Source organism: Gallinula chloropus (genome assembly GCF_964237585.1).
Source record: "Gallinula chloropus genome assembly, chromosome: 34".
Lineage (NCBI taxonomy): Eukaryota > Metazoa > Chordata > Aves > Gruiformes > Rallidae > Gallinula > Gallinula chloropus.
Window position 1 is genome coordinate 1,030,774 of NC_140119.1, and position 19,452 is coordinate 1,050,225.

At 55.0% G+C, this 19,452-nt stretch overlaps 1 protein-coding gene across 1 annotated transcript in view; it reads left to right on the forward strand.

Annotated features, from left to right (window-relative positions):
• Positions 1-19,452, forward strand: part of LOC311203003 (olfactory receptor 14A16-like) — a gene marked incomplete at both ends in the record, with an annotated part of 34,188 nt that overhangs the window by 1,862 nt on the left and 12,874 nt on the right. The gene's annotated exons all lie outside the window — the stretch shown is intronic.

Consider the following 19,452-nt stretch of genomic DNA (forward strand, 5'->3'; position numbering starts at 1 on the left):
GGCCGACTGACCTGACCGGACGCCTTGCCCGACCTGACCGTCATGCGGCCGGTCAGGTCAGGTCAGGCGGACGGACAGGTCAGGCGGTCGTTTGGGCAGGCGGCCGGTCGGGCTGGCTGCCGGTCATGTCGGGCAAGGCGGCCACTCAGTTCAGGCAGCTGGTCGGGCAGGCGGCCTGTCAAGTTGGGCAAGTCAGCCGGTCAGGTTAGGCGGCCGGTCAGGTCAGGCGATTGGTCAGGTTGGGCAGCCAGTCAGGCAGGTGGCTGGTCAGGTTGGGCAAGGCGGACGGTCAGGTCAGGAGGCCAGTCAGGTAGGGTGAGCTGGTTGGTCAGGTCGGGCCGTCGGTCAGCCAGGCAGCCGGTTTGGAGGGACAGGCGGCCAGTCAGGTTGGGCAAAGTGGTCAGATGGGCAAAGCGGCTGGTCAGGTCAGGTGGCCTGTGAGGTCAGGTCAGGCGTCCGCTTGGGCAAGGCAGCCGGTCACGTCAGGTGGTTAGTCGGGCAAGGTGGCTGGTAAGGTCGGGCAAGGCAGCCGGTCAGGTCAGGCAAGGCAGCCAGTCAGGTTAGGAAGGCGGCCAGTCAGGTCGGGCGGCTGGTCTGGCAGTTGGCCGGTTAGGTCAGGTCAGGTCCAGAAGCGGCCAGTCAGGTCAGGTGGCCAGCCAGGCAGGCGGCTGGTTGGGCGAGGTGGCCGGTCAGGTCAGACAGCCGTTCGGGCAGGAGGCCACTTAGGTCAGGCAAGGCAGCTGGTCAGGTCCAGAAGCGGCCAGTCAGGTCAGGCGTCCGGACAGGCAGGTGGCTGGTAAGGTCGGGCAAGGCGGCCGGTCAGGTCAGGCAGCTGGTCGGACAAGGCGGCCGGTCAGGTCTTGCTAGGCTGCCTGTCAGGTTGGTAGGCCGGTCAGGTCAGGCAGCTGGTCAGGTCAGGTCAGGCGGCCAGTTTGGCAAGGCGACCGGTCAGGTCAGGCGGCCGGTCGGGTAAGGCAGTCAGTCAGGTCGGGCGCCTGGTCGGGCAGGCGACCGGTCAAGTCTGACAAGATGGCCGGTCAGGTAAGTTGGCCGGTGATGTGAGGTGGCCGGTCAGGGCTGGCGGCCGGTCAGGCAGGTTGCTGGTCAAGTCTGGCAAGGCGACCATTCAGGCAGGCGGACGGTCAGGTCAGGTCAGGCAGCCAGTCGGGTAAGGTCAGGTCAGGCGGACGGTCAGGTAAGGTCAGGCGGCCAGTCAGGTCAGGCAGGTGGCCAGTCAAGCAAGGTGGGCAGTCAGGTCAGGTGGCCTGTCAGGTTGTGCAAGGTGGGCAGTCAGGTCATGTGGCCGGTGAGGTTGGGCAAGGTGGCCGGTCAGGTCAGGCGGCCTGTCAGGCAGGTGGCCTGTCAGGCAGGCGGCCTGTTGGACAAGGTGGCCGGTCGGGTAGGTGGCCAGTCTGGTTGGGCAAGGCAGCCGGTTGGGCAAGGCAGCTGGTTGGGCAAGGTGGCCGGTCAGGTCGGGCGTCCAATCGGGCAGGAGGCCGGTCACGTCGGTGGGCTGATCGGGCAAGAGGCCGGTCACATCGAGCAAGGGGGCCAGTCAGGTTGGGCCGTTGGTCAGACAGGCTGCCAGTCCCGTCGGACAAGGCAGCCGGTCAGATCAGCTGGCCGGTCAGGCAGGCAACCAGTCAACTCTGGGAAGGCGGTCGGTCAGGTCACACGGACAGTCAGGTCAGGTCACATCAGGCGGCCGGTCAGATAAGCTGGCCGGTCAGGCAAGGCGGCCGGTCAAGTCAGGCGGCCGGTCTGGTCACGTCAGGTGGCCGGTCAGGTCAGGCGACTGGTCGGGCATGCGACCGGTCAGGTCAGGCAAGGCAGACGGTCAGGTCAGGTGGCCATTCTGGCCAGGTCAGGTTAGGCATCCGGTCAGGTCAGGCTGCCGGTCAGGCAGGCGACCAGACAAGTCTGGGAAGGCGGCCGGTCACGTCGGGCGGCCAGTCAGGTAGTCGGCCAGTCAAGTCTGGCAAGGCAGCCTATCAGGTCAGGCGGCCGGTCACGTCAGTTCAGGTCAGGCATCTGGACAGGTCAGGCGGCAGGTCAGGTCAGGTCATGTCAGGTGGCCAGTCAGGGAGTGGGCCAGTCAGGTCAGGTCAGGTCAGGTGGTCGGTCGGTCAGGTGGCCAGTCAGGTAAAGGAAGACGACCGGTCAGATCAGGCAGGCGGCTAGTCGGGGAGGCAGCCTGTCAGGCAAGGTGGCCGGTCAGGTCAAGCAGCTGGTCAGGTCAGGTCAGGCGGCTGTTCGGGAAAGGCAGCCGGTCAGAGAGGCCAGTCAGGTCAGGCGGCCGTTCAGGTCAGGAAGGCGGCCGGTCAGGTGGGGCGGCTGGTCCAGCAAGGTGGCCGGAAAGGTCAAGCGGCCGGTCAAGTCAAGTCAGGTCAGGCGGCCGGTCAGGTCAAGCGGATGGGCAGGTCAGGCGTCCGGTCAGGTTAGGTCAGGTCAGGTCAGGCAGCTGGTCCGTTCGGGCAAGGTGGCCGGTCCGGACAGGTCAGGTGAGGCAGCCGGTCAGGTCAGGCAGCCAGTCAGGTCAGGTCAGGTCAGGCGGCCGGTCAGGTCAGGTGGCCAGTCAGGTCGGGAGAGTTGTACGGTCACGTGTGGCGGCTGGTCGGGCAGGCATCTGGTCAATTCGGGTAAGGTGGCTGGTCAGATCAGGTCAGGTCAGGCGGCCGGTCAGGTCAGGTCAGGTTAGGCGTCCGGTCAGGTAGGCAGCCGATCAGGTTGGGCAAGGCGGCTGGTCAGGCGGCCGGTCAGGTCAGGCAAGGTGGCCGGTCGGGCAAGGCGGCCAGTCAGGTCAGGTGTCTGGTCATGTCAGGTCATGTGGCCGGTCAGGCAAGGCGGACTGCTAGGTCACGTGGAAAGTCAGGTCAGGTCAGGCGGCCAGTCGGGCAAGGCAGCCGCTCAGGTGAGTCAGCTGGTTGGGCAGGCGGCATGTCAGGTCGGGCAAGGCGACTGGTGAGGTCAGGATGCCGGTCGGGCAGGTGGCCGGTCAGGTCGGGCAAGGCGTCAGGTCGGGCAGGCGTCTGGTCAATTCGGGTAAGGTGGCCAGTCAGATCAGGTCAGGTCAGGTGGCTGGTCAGGTCAGGTGGAAGGTCAGGTCGGGCGAGGTGGCCGGTCAGGTCAGGCGGCTGGTCGGGCAAGGCAGCCGGTCAAATCTGGCAGGCGGCAGGCCAGATCACGCGGCCAGTCAGGTCAGGCAAGGAGTCCTGTCAGGTCAGGCGGCAGGTCGGGCAGGCAGCCAGTCAGGTTGGGCAAGATGGCCGGACAGGTCGGGCCGTTGGTCAGGCAGGCGGCCTGTCAGGTCAGGAGGCCGGTCAGGTCAGGTCAGGCATCGAGTCAGGCATGGCGGCCGGTCACGTCAGGTGGCTGGTCTGGCAAGGCGGGCAAGGAGGCCTGTCAGGTCAGGCGGCTGGTCAGGTCAGGTCAGGTAGCCAGTCGGGTAGGAGGCCAGTAAGAAGAGCAAGGCAGCCAGTCAGGTCAGGTGGCCGGTCAGGACAGGCAGCCGGTCACTCAGGCGGACGATCAGGTCGGGAAGGCAGCGGGTTGGTCAGGCGGACGGTAATGTTGGGCAAGGAGGCTGGTCAGGTCAGGCAGGCGTCCGGTAAGGTGGGGCAGGCGGCCAGTCAGTTCGGGCGGGCGGTCAGGTCAGGTGGCCGGTCAGGTGAGGTCAGGCGGCCCGGTCGGGCAGGCGGGTGGTCAGGTCGGGCGAGGCGGGTGGTTAGGTCAGGTGGCTGGTCAGTTCAGGCCAGGCAGCCAGTCAGGGAGGCAGCCGGTCACGTCGTGCAAGGCAGCCAATCAGTTCAGGTGGACGGTCGGGTCACACGGCCAGTCAGTTCGGGCAGGTGGCCGGTCAGATCGCGTAGCCGGTCAGGTCAGGCAAGACGGCCGGTCAGGTCAGGCCGCCAGTTGGGTCAGGTCAGGTCAGGCGGCCGGTCAGGTCGGGCGAGGTGGCTGGTCAGGTAGGGTGGCCGGTCGGGTACGCGGCCGGTCAGGTCGGGCAAGGAGCCCGGTCAGGTCAGGAGGCTGGTCGGGCAGTGGACAGTCTGGTGGGTCGGGCGGCCGGGCAGGTCGGGCAGGCGGCCGGTCAGGTTGGGAGAGGCGGATGGTCAGTTGGCCTGTCAGGTCGGTCAAGGAGGCTGGTCGGGCATGGCGGCTGGTCAGGTCAGGAGGCCTGTCAGCTAAGATCAAGTGGCCAGTTGGGCAAGGCGGCCGGTCAGCTCAGGCGGCCAGTCAGGTCAGGTCAGGCGGCCCGTAGGACAGGGGGACCAGTCAGATCGCACAGCTGGTCAGGTCGGGTAAGGCAGCCGGTCAGTTCAGGCGGCCGGTCGGGCAGGCGGCCTATCAAGTTGGACAAGGCGGCCGGTCGGTTCAGGCGGCCATGCAGGTCAGGTCAGGCGGCCAGTCGGTCAAGGCAGCTGGTCAGGTCAGGCAAGGCGGCTGGTCAGGTCAGCGAAGGTGACCAGTCAGGTTACGCGGCTGGTCAGGCAAGGCCGCCGTTCAGGTCAGGTGGGCGGCTCTTAGGGCTTTTGTTTGCCAGGAAACCTTTGAGCTCTCTCTGTAGTTGCTGTTCACGGCCTCAGAAGTGCTCCCTTGAAAACATGCCGAACGTCCAGCAATAACTCCCAAACCAAAGGAGCCAGGACTGAAAGACATAGCTGGCCTGAAACCTCCCCAGGCAGCCCACAAGCAGCCCCTAGCATTGTGGCTCTGAGGGCTTTAGTTTGCCAGAAAACCTTTGAGCTGTCTCCATAGGTGCTGTTCACGGTGGGTCAGGGGAGGTGACAGGTCACGTCAGGTGGCGGGTCAGGTGGCCACCATGCACACTGGCTGCCTGGCCTGACCAGCCGCATTGCCCAACCGGCCACCTGAGTGACCTGCTGCCTTAGAGACTGGCTGCCTCACTGACCGGCCACCTGCCTCACTGGCCACCGTCACTGACCGGCCGCCTCAGCGACCGATCGCCTTGCCTGACCTGCCGTCTGCCTGACCAGACACCTTGTTTGACCGGCCTCCCTGCCTCACTGGCCACCTTGCCTGACCATACACCTGCCTGACCAACTGCCTTGGTTACCGGCCTCCCTGCCTGACCAGCTGCCTACCTGACCTGATACCTTGCCTGACCAGCCACCATGTAGACCGGTCTCCTTGCCTTACTGGCCGCCATGTTGACCGGTCTCCTTGCCTGACCGGCCGCCTTGCTGACTGGGCCTTACCTGACCGGCCGTATGTGGGGAGATCACATGGGGAGAAAGTCAGAAGGGCTGAAGCCCAACTGGGACTCAGCCTGGCCAGTTCTGTACCAGAGAATCAAAGTCCTTCTCTAGGGAGATGAACAGGAACAGGAGGGTCAAGGGGAATCTCCACCCCTGACTGGACGCAGGGGGAACAGGAGTGACAAGGGATGAGGACAAGGCTGAGGTCCTGAATTCCTTCTTTCCCTCAGCCTTTACTAGTCAAATTATTTGGGAGACCAAGAGGAGCTGGCCCTGGCCTCCCAAATGCCCCCAGCCCCTTGCCCGGGGGGTGAGGGTCAGCTGGGGGCCTGCTGAGGCTTTGATTCTGGCTTTTCCAGGATTCAGGATGAGTCCCCAAGCCTGCCAGCTGCCCAGAGGCCATGTAAAAGCCACAGTAAGAAGATGGGAAAGGGAGTGAACCTCTGGGTCAAAGCCCCCGCCAAGCACAGCACTTGGTCTGAGCAGCCCCTCTTCTCTCCCAGCACCCAGCGACCCAGAACTGGGAAAGAGCTGGAGGAAGCTGAGCTGGGGGCAGGACGCCAAAGCTGGGCCACGCGTCGCTCCAAGGGCAGATGGCTGGCGTGACCAGTGGAGGGTTGGGGTGACCAGTGGAGGGTTGGGGTGGAATGGTCATGGCTGGGTCCTTTGACCATTCCCCTCATGGCTCGGCCGTGTTTGCCCCAAACCCCAACCCAAACCTTGACCCCAGGAGCCATGGCAAAGGCTCAGCCCAGACTTGCTCCCCTTGAAGGACGAGGACATGGACGTGGAGGCGACTTCTTGGATCTCTCTCCTCAGCCAAGCTGGCTTCCTTCCTGGCCGACTCCTCTTCCCACAGCCTGGCACAGCCTGTTCTTGTGCCGCCAAGTTTTCCTTCAAGGGGTCGGTGGGCCCCACAGTTGGGTTCTGAAGGAAACTGGGGGAGATTTTGGTTAGAAACACTCCAAGATGACTTAAAAGAGATTGAGAATGGGACAAACCGGTTCTCCAGGGAGGTGGGGATACAGGGATGGGGTCAAGGCCACCACCAGTAGTAGGTGGCCGTGTCACCATCCCTGAGGCTGTTCATCTGCAGCATCACCGTGCTCTGGGAGTTGTCCTTGGAGATGCTGAACCAGCCCTTGACCGATGACCCGTAGTCGGTGCTGCTCCCATCGTTGCTAATGTGTGTGACCCACTCCAGCCCCTTACCGGGGGCCTGGCGAGCCCAGAACATGTGGGTGCTGCTGAAGTCAAAGCCAGAGGCCTTGTAGAGGAGGTGCAGGGACCCCCCGGGTGTCTTGAAGCCCCTCTGGACTCCACCAGTGTCCCAGCTGGAAAAATTAGAGGATTTTGGAGGAATATAAAGGAATTTTGGGGGAAATGAAGGAATTTGTGGAAAATATGAGGGAATTTTGGGGTAAATATTTGAGGGAAATGAAGGAGTTTGTGGAAAATATGAGGGAATTTTGGGGTAAATTAAGGAAATTTAAAAGATAATTAAGAAATTTGTGGAATAATTATGAGAATTCTGGGAAAAATTAATAGAATTTGGGGGTAAATTATGGGTGAGGCTGGTGGAGAGAATGGGGGCTGCAGAAAACGGGTGCTGTAAGAAGCAGCCAGAAGCTCTCTGCAGACCCCAGAGAGTAAACATTGGCTGATTCAAGGCCAGAGCTGCTGCTGACCAAGGCCGAGCCAATTGGCGATGGTCACAGCGCCTCTGGGAATCACATACAGGAGAAAGAGAAACACAAGCAGCTGCATCTGCCACCAGAGAAGGGAGCAAAATCCTGACTAAAATAAGTCTGTAAAGAAGGGAGGGGTGGGGGAAGGTGCTTTGAGATCTGGTCACACTTCTGACGCGACTCTGGTGTCACTGTCTGTGTAGTGCAGTGTCGTCAATCAGAGAGTTTTCTGTCCTTCACTCTGTGTTGAGTCTGTTTTGCCGTGTCGTTGACTACAGGATGATCTCTCCCTGTGCTTATCTTGACTCCTCAGCCTCTCTATATCTATTTTCTCCCCTGTCCAAAAAAAGGGGAGTGATAGACCGACTTTGGTGGGCGTCTGGCCTCCAGCCAGGCCTAAACCACCACACATACTAATCTCACAGAACTGGGGCCTCATTGTTTCCTTGCACCCCCTCAGGATGCTGGGAGCTGTGGTACCCTTGTACCACACGCTGCATCACACACCCCATGTGACACTGGCCCAGGAAGAGCCCTGAGGCAGTGCAGGGGGCAGAATCCCACTTCTGTGGGGCTGGCTCTTCTGCTTGATAAAATCCATCAAGGCTTTACTCAGCATCAGCTCCACCTGCACAGTGCCTCAGTTTACCTTAAATCACAGACTCCACTTCTCTGCTCTAACCCCTTCCTGAGGAGAGAGGCTTTCTCAGTAATGGGCCTCAGTGGGGCCAATTAACACTCTAATTAACACTTCAGCTTGTTCTTCTGACCTTCACTCTTGGAGAGATGCTTCAATCTCCTCACAGTTCATGGAATCAGCACCAAATACACCACAGGGCTCATTAAAATTGAAAGAGCCCTAACGAGCTGTGTGTCTGCCCATCATTTTCTTCAGGGTTTACCACACTTGTGAAGATAATTGGAGAGGTTTCAGGACTCTAATTAAAGTGGAAGATTTCAATGAGCACTTAATTAAAAAAAAAAAGGGTTTTTAAATATTTTCAGGCTTTTTAGTTTTTCAATTTACAGAAGTGACAGGAGCTTTCTCCAACTAAAATTGAACCAGAGGATCTCCTAAGGAGGTGTGGAAAGCTCACAATAGCTCTCTCCCTGAGTTCCCACACTGCCTAGACACCTTTACACCTCCCCAACCCCACCATGTCTCCAAGGGATGCTTGGGAGTTGCTCTCTTTTCCTCCATCAGGCTTCTGCACTGAGTCTGCAGCTGAATGTTGCAGCCCCTTTGCTGCAATTCCCACCCCATTTACCCTGAGGACTGGCTGGGAATAGAAACAGAATTCTTCCTCATTTTGAAAAAAAATTATTAAAAATGATAAAAAACCCATAAAACACATTCCCCAATTATGAGTAAAAAACTGTAAGGGGGTGGAGTAAACCCCAAAAGCAAAGGACAGGGCACATGGCCAGAGAGTCTGCTGAAAAGGGGCCCTGAGACACAGTCCATGTCCTCAGGGCAGGTGGAAATACCCTAAAGGCAAGTTTCAGTGCACAGTGTGACAGTGTCCTGACACCCCAAGGACTCAGGAGGATGTGTATTTCCTCTCCTACTTTTAATACATATTCCCAGAGTTCCTAAGTTAGTCTGAGTTGAGAGGCAAGAATAAACTGATGATAGTGGCTGCACACTAACAAGCTTCCAGGGGAAAGGCACTGAGTGTGGAGAGCCATGGCAGGAATGAAGATTCCTGGAGGTTTAGTAGAAGCTGCTCAGGGCTGTGGGTGATGAAACTCCTTCAGAACATTGACACGTGCCTTCCTGAATGCTGATTAGAGCAGGAAATCAGAGGGAGCAATTTCAGGATGACAAAGTGAGAAGATACAGACGTGCTGTGTCATGGAGCCACTTGGATGTGTCCTGGCACACCACAGGGCCCAGTGGTAGTCCAATGCCCAGTGAAATGGGGAGGCTTTTGGTCATCACTTCTCCCCCTCCTCTTTTCCTTTAAAGAGCAGGCAGCTGCCTGGATCTCAGCCCTCAGCTGGGGTAAAACCACGACCCTCAGGTCTTTCCTTGGCAAGGGAACGGTCCTAACGATGCCTCTGTCATTCCGTGTGCTAACAGTGTCCATATTTAAAACTGATAAAGGTCCAGCAGTAGCTCCCAAATAGGAGGATTGGGGGCAGAAATATGTTCCTGTCCTGAAACCATGCCAGGTAGCCCAGGAGCAGCCCCAGTAACCTTGGGACTCATGTTTGTTCCTACCAAGGGATCATTCCTAACAGTGCCTGACATCATGACCTGGGAAGGAATAACTGCTGGAATCAGTACAGGCTGGGGGTTGAACTGTTGGAGAGGAGCTCTGTGGAGAAGGACCTGGGGGTGCTGGTGGGTGACAGGTTGGCCATGAGCAAGCAGTGTATCCTGGGGGCTAAGAGAGCCAGTGGGATCCTGGGGGGCATCAACAGGAGTGTGGCCAGCAGGTCACAGGAGGGGATCCTCCCCCTCTACTCTGCCCTGGTCAGGCCCCACCTGGAGTATTGTGTCCAGTTCTGGGCTCCCCAGGACAAAAAAGCCAGGGATCTCCTGGAGAGAGTCCAGAGAAGGGCTACAAAGATGATTAAGGGCCTGGAGCATCTGCCCTATGAGGAAAGGCTGAGTGAGCTGGGACTGCTCAGCCTTGAGAAAAGAAGGTTAAGATGTGATCCTATTAATGTTTATAAGTATCTGAAGTGTGGGATACAGGGGGAAATGGCCAGCCTCTTTCCAATGGTCTGCAGGGGCAGAACAAGGAGCAATGGCTGCAATTGGAGCACAGGAAGTTCCGCACCAACATGCGGAAGAACTTTTTCCCAGTGAGGGTGGCAGAGCCCTGGGACAGGCTGCCCAGGGAGGTGGTGGAGTCTCCACCTCTGGAGATATTCAAGACCTCTGGACGCTGACCTGTGCGACCTGGTAAAGAGATTGACTGACACATAGATAGTGAGGTAAGCCGATAGACAGATAAACACATTGTGAGGTAAGAACATGGGCTGATAGATGTGAGGTAATGAGATTAACTGATAGATTATGAGGTAAGGGGATTGTGAGGTATGATGATTGTGAGGTAAGGGGATTGACTGATATAGATTATGTGGTAAGGAGAGTAACCAATTGTGAGGTAAGGGGTTTGTGAGGTAAGGAGATTGATTCATAGATAGACTGTCAGGTAAAGAGATTGACTGAGAAATAGATTGTGAGGTCAGGAGATTGACTGAGAGATAGTTTGTGAGGTAAGGAATTTGACAGATTGTGAGTTAAGGGGATTGTGAGGTAAGGATTTTGTGACTGTCACAGTTTTGTGTAGCTGGGTGCTGGGAGAGAACTGGGGCTGCAGAAAATGTCTGGTGTAAGGAACAGCGAGAGCTCTCTGCAGGTCCTGAAGAGCAAACATCGGCCAATTCAAGGCCATAGGTGCTGCTGACCAGGGCCGAGCGAATCGGCAATGGTCATAGAGCCTCTGGGAATCACATAGAGGAGGAAAAAACCACAAGCAGCTGCAACGCCCATCATGAAGAGAGGCCAGAGGGAGGTCCCAGGGAACTGCAGGCCTGTCAGCCTGACCTCAGTGCTGGGGAAGGTGATAGAACAAATCATCTTGAGTCCCATCATGCAGCACATGCAGGACACTCAGATGATCAGGCCCAGTCAGCATGGGTTTAGGAGAGGCAGATTGTGCTGGACCAACCCGATCTCCTTCTATGACAGGGTGTCCTGCTGCCTTAGTGGATGAGGGGAAGGCTGTAGATGTGGTCTACCTAGATTTCAGTGAAGCCTTCATCACTGTCTCCCAAAGCATTTCCCCTGCTGGAGAAACTACCCGCTCATGGATTAGATGGGTACACTCTGTGCTGGGTTAGAAACTGGCTGGGCAGCCAGGTCCAAAGGGTTGTAGTGATCTGAGTTAAGTCCAGCTGGTGGCAGGTCCCAAGGTGTGTTCTCCAGGACTCAGTGCTGGGACCTGTCCTCTTTAACATCTTTATTCATGATCTGGACGAGGGGATCGAGTGCACCCTCAGTGAGTTTGCAGATGACACCAAATTGTGTGGGAGTATTAATTGTCTGGATGACACGTAGGCTCTGAAGAGTGATCTGGACAGGCAGGATTGATGGGCAGAGGCGAATTGTATGAGGTTCTTGGGTTATTGTGGCCAAGTGCCAGGTCCTGCATTTTGATCAGAATAACCCCAGGCAACGCTACAGGCCTGGGTCAGAGTGGTTGGAGAGCTCCCTGGAGGAAAAGGATCTGGGGGTGTCCGTGGATACCTTGGCTGGACATGAGCCAGCACTGTGCCCAGGTGGCCAAGGCCAACAGCATCCTGGCCTGGATTAGGAATAGTGTGACCAGCAGGAGTAGGGAGTGATTGTTCCATTACCCTCAGCTCTGGTGAGGCTGCACCTCGAGTGCTGTGTCCGGTTGTGGGCCCCTCACTACAAGAAGGACACTGAGATGCTGGAGTGTGTCCAGAGATGGGCAACAAAGCTGATGAAGGATTTGAAGGACAAGTCCTCTGTGGAGCAGCTGAGGCAACTGGGGCTTTTTAGCCTTCAGAGAAGGAGGCTGAGGGAGAGACTTTGCTGCTCTCTACAACTACCTGCAAGGAGGAATGTAGAGAGGTGAGAGCCGGTGTTTTCTGTCAGGTAACGTGATAAGGTGAGAGGGAATGGTTTCAAATTGCACCACTGAGATTTAGGTTGGATATCAGGAAGAATTTCATTACTGAAGCATTAGTCAAGTATTGGAACAGGCTGCCCAGGGAAGTGGTGGAGTCACCATCCCTGGAGGGATTTAAAAGGTTCCTATAGATGTTGTGCTTGAGGACATGGCCTAGAGCTGGACTAGGCAGGGGTAGGCTTTGGTTGGACTCAATGATCATAAGGGTCTCTTCCAACCTAAGTGATTCTATGATTCTCTGGTACACTTCCAGGAAATTCCTGTTCTGTCATGGTGGGAAAGCACTGTCATTTCAGAAACATAGTTGAGTGGTTCTGCTGTTGGAAATGTGCTTGTAAAACTTTTATAAATGTCAGGGGGAAAAAAACGGAATAAAAAGTTGTGCCCCTTTCCAGGCAGAGATGATGGAAAGAGAGCCCAGCCCATCATTGCGCAGTGTCTGGGTCACACAAGACCAGGAGATACTGCATTAGCAATGGGATGAAGCTGGTCTGTGTTATTGAAGCTGAGACAAACTAGGAGGGGGAAAAAACACAAACCCAACAGCTAAAAACCCTACTAAATACAGACTGGTCCTAAGGTGAGTTACATGGCCAGTGATACGCAGAGTGAGCAGTTTGTTGCTGCTTTGAGACATCCAGTCATCACTTTCCAAACAGCATCATTGAGCTCCTGGTTCCTCATGCTGTAGATGGGAAATTTTAATTCTGGAGGAACCACTGACTAAAAACTGTCACTACCAGGTGCAAATGATGGAGGGGAGCTTCAGGTAGGTGAACACAGCAGTGATGAGGAACAGGGAGACCACGGCCAGGTGAGGGAGGCAGGTGGAAAAGGCTTTGTGCCATCCCTGCTGCGAGGGGATCCTCAGCACAGCCCTGAAGATCTGCACATAGGACACCACGATGAACACAAAACACCCAAAAGCTAGACATGCTCTGATTACAATTTCACTGAGGTAGCACCGTGAGCGAGAGAGCTTGAGGATCTGAGAGATTTCTCAGAAGAACTGGTCACAGGCACTGCCCTTGCAGAGGGGCAGTGACAATGTATTGGCTGTGGGGAGCAGAGCACTGTGAATCACAACACTGTGACAGTATTTTTAAGAAGGGAAATAATAACCAGCAGCTGCTTTTTGCCACCAGAGAAAGGAGTGAGAAAGTGTAAGGGATGTTGCAGACAACAAGATCGGTGAAGTAGGGGAAGAAGGTCCTCCAAGCCTCATTGCAGAGATTCCCCTGCAGCCTGTGGAGAAGCCCATGGTGAATGGGGCTGTTCCCACACAGTCTATGTTGGATGATGTGGAACAGTGATTCTACCTGCAGCCGATAGAGGTCCCCAAGGTTGAGCATGTGAGGACACTGAAGGAGGCTGTGACCTCATAGGAAGCCTGTGCTGGAGCAGGTTTGCTGCCAGGGCTGTGGAGGACCCAGGCTGGAGCAGTCTGTTGCTGAAGGACGGCACCTCGTTCAAGTGACCCACCCTGGAGCAGTTGGTGCTGATTTGAAGCCATGTGGGAAGGACTCACGTTGGAGGGGTTCATGGAGGACTGTCTCCCGTGGGTGGGACCCAATGCTGGAGCAAGGGGAGACAGTGAGGAGCCCTCCCCCTGAGAAGGAAGGAGCAGCTGAGACGATGTGTGATGAACAGACCCCAACCCCCATTCCCTGTCCCCCAGTGCCACTCAGTTGGAGACAATAGAGAGTTAAAGAGTGAAGTGAACCCTGGGATATTTGAAGGTAGGGTCATAGGTGGGTGTTTAAAAATTTCATTTCTTTGTTTTTTCTCATTTCTCTGCTCTCTTTGGATTTAGTGATGCAATAGATTGATTTTATTGTTGGTGTCAAGTCTGTATTGCCAGTGAGAGTAACAGCTGCATGACCTCCCCCTGTGCTTTCTCCCTGCCTGATTTCTCTGTCCTGATCATTCTGCTCCCAGGCAGAATGATCTCAGAGATGAGATCAGGGAGTGATCCCCATGAGGTCTGAGACACCAAGAGGGATCCTACAAGAACGTGTCTTCTCCTGCTGATCTGAGTCAGGCTCCTGGGATGGAAAGAGCTCATGGCAACCTGGCAGCGCTGCAGAGAGACAGCTCTGCCCAGGAGCAGCTCCTTTGCCAAGCACACAGGGCTGGGGACACTGCCTGGAGGCACCAAGGGGAGACCTGTGAGGCTGAGAGTGCTGATGGATGCTGAGAGCTCACTGGAGGAGAAAGGTAAAGAGACTTTTCTTTGAATTTTCTGCTCTTGGTGACTGGGTGGGAAGTGGGAGCTGAGGTTTTCTCGATAACTTTGCAGAAGGCAGTGGAAACTCATTGCTCATTAGGGTTTGGACCCGATGATCTGGAGGTTGGACCCAATGATCTCTCGAGGTCCCTTCCAACCCCTACAATTCAGCGATTCTGTGATTCTGTGACTTGTTAGAGATTCTCCTGAGCCCTGCACACACAGAGGTTCCCCTGATGCCAGGAGGGGTCTGCAGAGCAGAGCTGAGCACAGGACAGGTTGGATGATCTCTGTGAGCACAGAGCGGGAGGTGAGATGGGCAAAGACAGGCAGCTGCAGGGACAGCTGCAGGCAGAAGAGACATTGTCAGGGAGGGAGAAGGAGCTGCTCTCAGCAATGCCTTGACAGTGGGGATTTGGTACCTCCCTGACATTCCTTGCAATGCAGACCCTTTCCCTCACCGACCCCCTGGTTTCTGCCACCCAGCACAGACTCTGCACACAGAGTGCCAGGGTTTCAGGCTGAGCCTTCTCCTTGGCAGCCCAACCCACAGAGAGGAAAAACCCCCGAGTACCTGTCTGTCTGTCCCTGTACTTCCCGCCTGGGCTGGAGCATTTCTTCCTGTTTCCTCTCCTGTCCTTGCTGCTATTGTCTCCTGGTTACCTGGGGCTCTGGGCATGTCCATTGGTGGGGCTGACCTTGAGATGACCCTCACTTCAGGACCCCAATCTGTAGGACTTCCCTCTTTCCAGCAGTGGTAGAATCAAGCCACCACAAAGCAGACCTCCCAAAAGGGACCTGACAAAATTCTCCCTGAATACAGAGAGTCAACCTGAGGGCATTCCATAAGTAGTGGAAGGGATTTTCCTCAAGGAAAGATTCCCTAATTTCTCTTTGCCTTTTCCTCCTTGGACAGGTCTCCACACTTAATGTCAGCAGATGTCCAACAGCAGCTCCATCAGCCAGTTCCTCCTCCTGCCCTTTGCAGACACACGCGAGCTGCAGCTCCTGCACTTCTGGCTCTTCCTGGGCATCTACCTGGCTGCTCTCCTGGGCAATGGCCTCATTATCATCACCATAGCCTGTGACCACCACCTCCACACCCCCATGTACTTCTTCCTCCTCAACCTCTCTGTACTTGACTTTAGCTGCATCTCCACTACGGTTCCCAAATCCATGGCCAATTCCTTGTGGTATACCAGGGCCATTTCCTACACATGATCACAGAATCACAGAATCACAGAATCTTAGGGGTTGGAAGGGACCTCAAGAGATCATCGGGTCCAACCCCCCTGCCAAAGCAGGCTCCCTATCTCATATTACACAGATAGGCATCCAGATGAGACTTGAATATCTCCAGAGAAGGAGACTCAACCACCTCCCTGGGCAGCCTATTCCACTGCTCCGTCACCCTCACTGTGAAAAAGTTCTTCCGCATGTTGGTGCGGAACTTCCTATGCTCCAGCTTACAGCCATTGCCCCTAGTCCTGTCCCCACAGACCACTGAAAAGGGGCTGGCCAAATCCCCCTGCGTCCCAAGTCTAAGATATTTATAAACACTAATTAGGTCTCCCCTAAGCCTTCTTTTCTCAAGGCTGAACAGACCCAGCTTACTCAGCCTTTCCTCATAAGGGAGATGTTCCAGGCCCCTAATCATCTTCGTGGCCCTTCTCTGGACTCTCTCCAGGAGATCCCTGTCTTTTTTATACCATGGAGCCCAGAACTGGACACAGTACTCCAGGTGGGGCCTGACCAACGCAGAGTAGAGGGGGAGGATCACTTCCTTCGACCTGCTGGACATACTCTTCCTGATGCATCCCAGGATCCCATTGGCTTTCTTCGCCACCAGTGCGCACTGCTGGCTCATAGCCAACCTGTCATCAACCAGGACCCCCAGGTCCTTCTCCACAGAGCTCCTTTCCAGCAGGTCATCCCCCAGCCTGTACTGATACAGTCGGTTGTTCCTCCCCAGGTGCAAGACTTTACACTTGCTCTTGTTGAACCTCATCTGGTTTCTCCCAGCCCAGCTCTCCAGCCTGTCCAGGTCTCTCTGGATGGCAGCGCAGTGTTCCTGCATGTCAGCCAATCCTCCCAGCTTTGTATCATCGGCGTACTTGCTGAGGGTGGATGCTATACCCTCATCAAGATCGTCAATGAAGATATTAAACAGGACTGGACCCAACACCGAGCCCTGGGGAACACCACTAGTCACAGGCCTCCATTCAGATTCTACTCCACTGATCACGACCCTCTGAGACCGGTCCGACAGCCAGTTCTCGACCCACCTCACTGTCCACTCATCTAACCCTTGTTCCCTCAGCTTCTCTATCAGGATGTCGTGGGAGACAGTATCGAAAGCTTTGCTAAAGTCAAGGTAGACGACATCCACTGCTCTCCCTCCGTCCACCCAGTTGGTGATGACATCATAGAAGGCTATGAGATTGGTCGAGCACGATTTCCCCTTGGTGAATCCATGCTGACTACTCCTCATAACCTTCTTCTCTTCCAGTTGTTTGGAGATGGCATCCAAAACAAACTGTTCCATCACCTTTCCAGGGACAGAAGTGAGGCTGACTGGCCTGTAGTTACTGGGATCCTCCTTCTTGCCTTTTTTAAAGACTGGAGTCACATTGGCTATTCTCCAATCTTCAGGCACTTCTCCTGTAGTCCAGGACCTATTGAAGATGATAGAGAGTGGCTCCGCAATCACCTCCGCCAGTTCTCTCAGCACACGTGGGTGTATCCCATCTGGACCCATGGATTTGTGTGCATCCAATCCTTTGAGTCGCTCCTGGACTACCCCTACCTCAACTAGAGGTGAGCCGTTCATTCCCCAACCACTGCTACTTTCGTCTGGTATCTGTGGGTCCCGAGAAGCCTTCGGAGTAAAGACCGAGGCAAAGAAGGCATTCAGCAGATGAAGCCCCCCTCCATCTCCTCTCTATTTCTGGACCTGGTAGTGTCATTTCTTTACTCGGTGGTTCCACCCGCAGTGAACTCCCTCATCTACAGCATGAGGAACCAGGAGCTCAAGGATGCCATGTGGAAACTGATGACTGGATGTTTCTAAGCAGCAATAAACTGCTTGTCTTCTGCATACCACTGAAAATGTAACTCCTGTTATGATCAGTTCATTTTTAATAGGGGTTTTAGTTGTTATTTTTTGGTTTCACTCTAGTTTTTTTTAAGCTATAAAAACGTGGTCAACGTTCGTCTCATTCTTAATGCAGTATCTTCTGCTCTTCCATGTAATGATGAGCTGTGCTTTCTTTGCATCATGTCTGTTTCCACAGAGCCATAATTTTCCTCTTTTCTTTTTACCCTTTTATTAATAAAAAAATTACAAGAACATTTTCATCAGCTGAACAAATCGAGGACTTGCCTGTAATGGCAATGCTTTCCCACCATGACAGAAGGGGAAAAGGACAGTTTGCTGACAAAATTCACCATGAAGGTAGAATAATATTGGCCAGTTACACTGACAGCCAGTGCTAACACAGGGTACCTTATTGACCTGACAATTACAGAGTGCTGTCTGACAGCAAAGACAGACTGCCAGAACCAGGACATTATCCACCCCTGTTTCCACACCATACACATCATGGCCAGACCTTACATTTTCAGAGTATTGGGGATGCTGATCTATTATGTAGAACATCTGCCATGGACCCCTTTAGTTATACACCAAAAATTTACTGTCTATCCTTACCTAGAACTACAACCCCTTTGGGTACACACTGGACTTCCCCATTCTTTCACATCCCCCACCAAGTGGACCAAAATCCCTGAGCAAAAGCAATCCTGTGGATGGGTTTGCCTTTGTCTGAAGAAGGAACATCCCAGAGTGTCTTCCCTAACAGGTTTTTCATGTGCAATACAGGGACTTTATGCCCCTCCACAGTCTGTGGAGGACTGAAATGGTTTGGCCCTGGCTAGAGGCCAAATGCCCATCAAAATCCCCCTATCACTCCCCTTTTCAGCCAGAAAGGGGAAAACATATGTACTGGGAGGCTTAGGATTTGACATAAGGACAGAGAGGTATCACTCTGCAATTAGTGTCACGGGCAAAACAAACTCAACACAGAATAAAGGAAAGAAAAGTAATTTATTACACTACAGCTACACACCCAGTGACACCAGAGTCAGGTAATGAGAAGAGTGACCAGGTCTTGAAGCACCTTCCCCCATCCCTCCCTTCTTAGCACACTTCACTTTAGTCATGATTTTTCTCCTGTCATCCACCCCACAGTGACACAGGGAGGGGCAGGGATTGGGGGAATGTGGTTTCAGTCAGTTGCTCCCGAGTTGTTTTCCTTCTTAGCTGGGGGGGTGGAAATCCACACCCCCTTCCCCTGCTGCACACTGTCTGTCTCTCTCTCTCTCTCTCTCAAATCTTCTAAATCTTCTAGGGAGATACCATGACAAAAGGTTCCAGCACAACACCCACACATCAAGGCAGCTCAGACATGACTAGATGGTTACCTGCTGCAAGGAGAAGAATTTGGGCATTGCAGGGATGCCACAGCAATCCGTCCCCGTGTCCCCCCCACCTGGAGAAAAATTTTGACCCATTATCAGCACTTTTTGACCAATTGTTGAGTATTTTAAGCTCAAATCCTCACCAGTTTCCTTCAAAACCTGCCTGTGGTTCCCACCAGCCCTTGAGCCATTTACCCAACCCTTGGTCCCTGGAGCGACACGTTGCCCAGCTTTGTCATTCTGACCCAGCTCGAGCTGCTTCGTGCCAAGCACTGACCATGTTTGGCTCCATGTGGCCAATGGCCAAGGGCTGGGCAAAGGGCTCAAGGGGTTGGTGAGCACCACAGGCAGGTTCTGAAAAACAATGGGCAAGATTTGGGCTGAAAATACTCAAAGTTGGGTTAGAAAATGCTGATAATGAGCAAAAATTGTTCTCCAGGGAGGTGGGGACACAGTGACAGGGTCAGGGACACCTCCAGGCCCGACCACAAGTCCCCACCACTACCATAATCACCAGCTTCTTTGGCACAGTAGTAGGTGGCCGTGTCACCGTCCCTGAGGCTGTTCATCTGCAGCGTCACCGTGCTCTGGGAGTTGTCCCTGGAGATGCTGAAACGCCCCTTGACTGACGGCACGTAGACTGTGTTGCTCCCATCCTTGGATGGAGAGGATGATGATGATGATGATGATGATGATGATGATGATGATGATGATGATGATGATGATGATGATGATGATGGTGGGAGCGGGCGACTCACTGGTGTCCTTCCTCCTTCCCCAGGGCTGCGGGCGGCCGTGACGCTGGTGGAGTCCGGAGGGGCCTCCAGACACCCGGGGGGTCCCTGCGCCTCCTCTGCAAGGGCTCTGGCTTCGACTTCAGCAAATTCGCCATGGGGTGGTTGCGTCAGGCACCCGGGAAGGGGCTGGAGTGGGTTGCAGGTATCGACAGCTCTGGTAGCACAGACTACGCACCCTCGGTCAAGGGCCGGTTCAGCATCTCCAGGGACAACTCCCAGAGCACGGTGACGCTGCAGATGAACAGCCTCAGGGACGCTGACACGGCCACCTACTACTGCGCCAGAGCTGGTGATGTTTATGGTGCTGATGATGCTGGTGGCCTCAACCCCCTCCCTGTGTCCCCACTTCTCTGCAGAACAATATCAGCC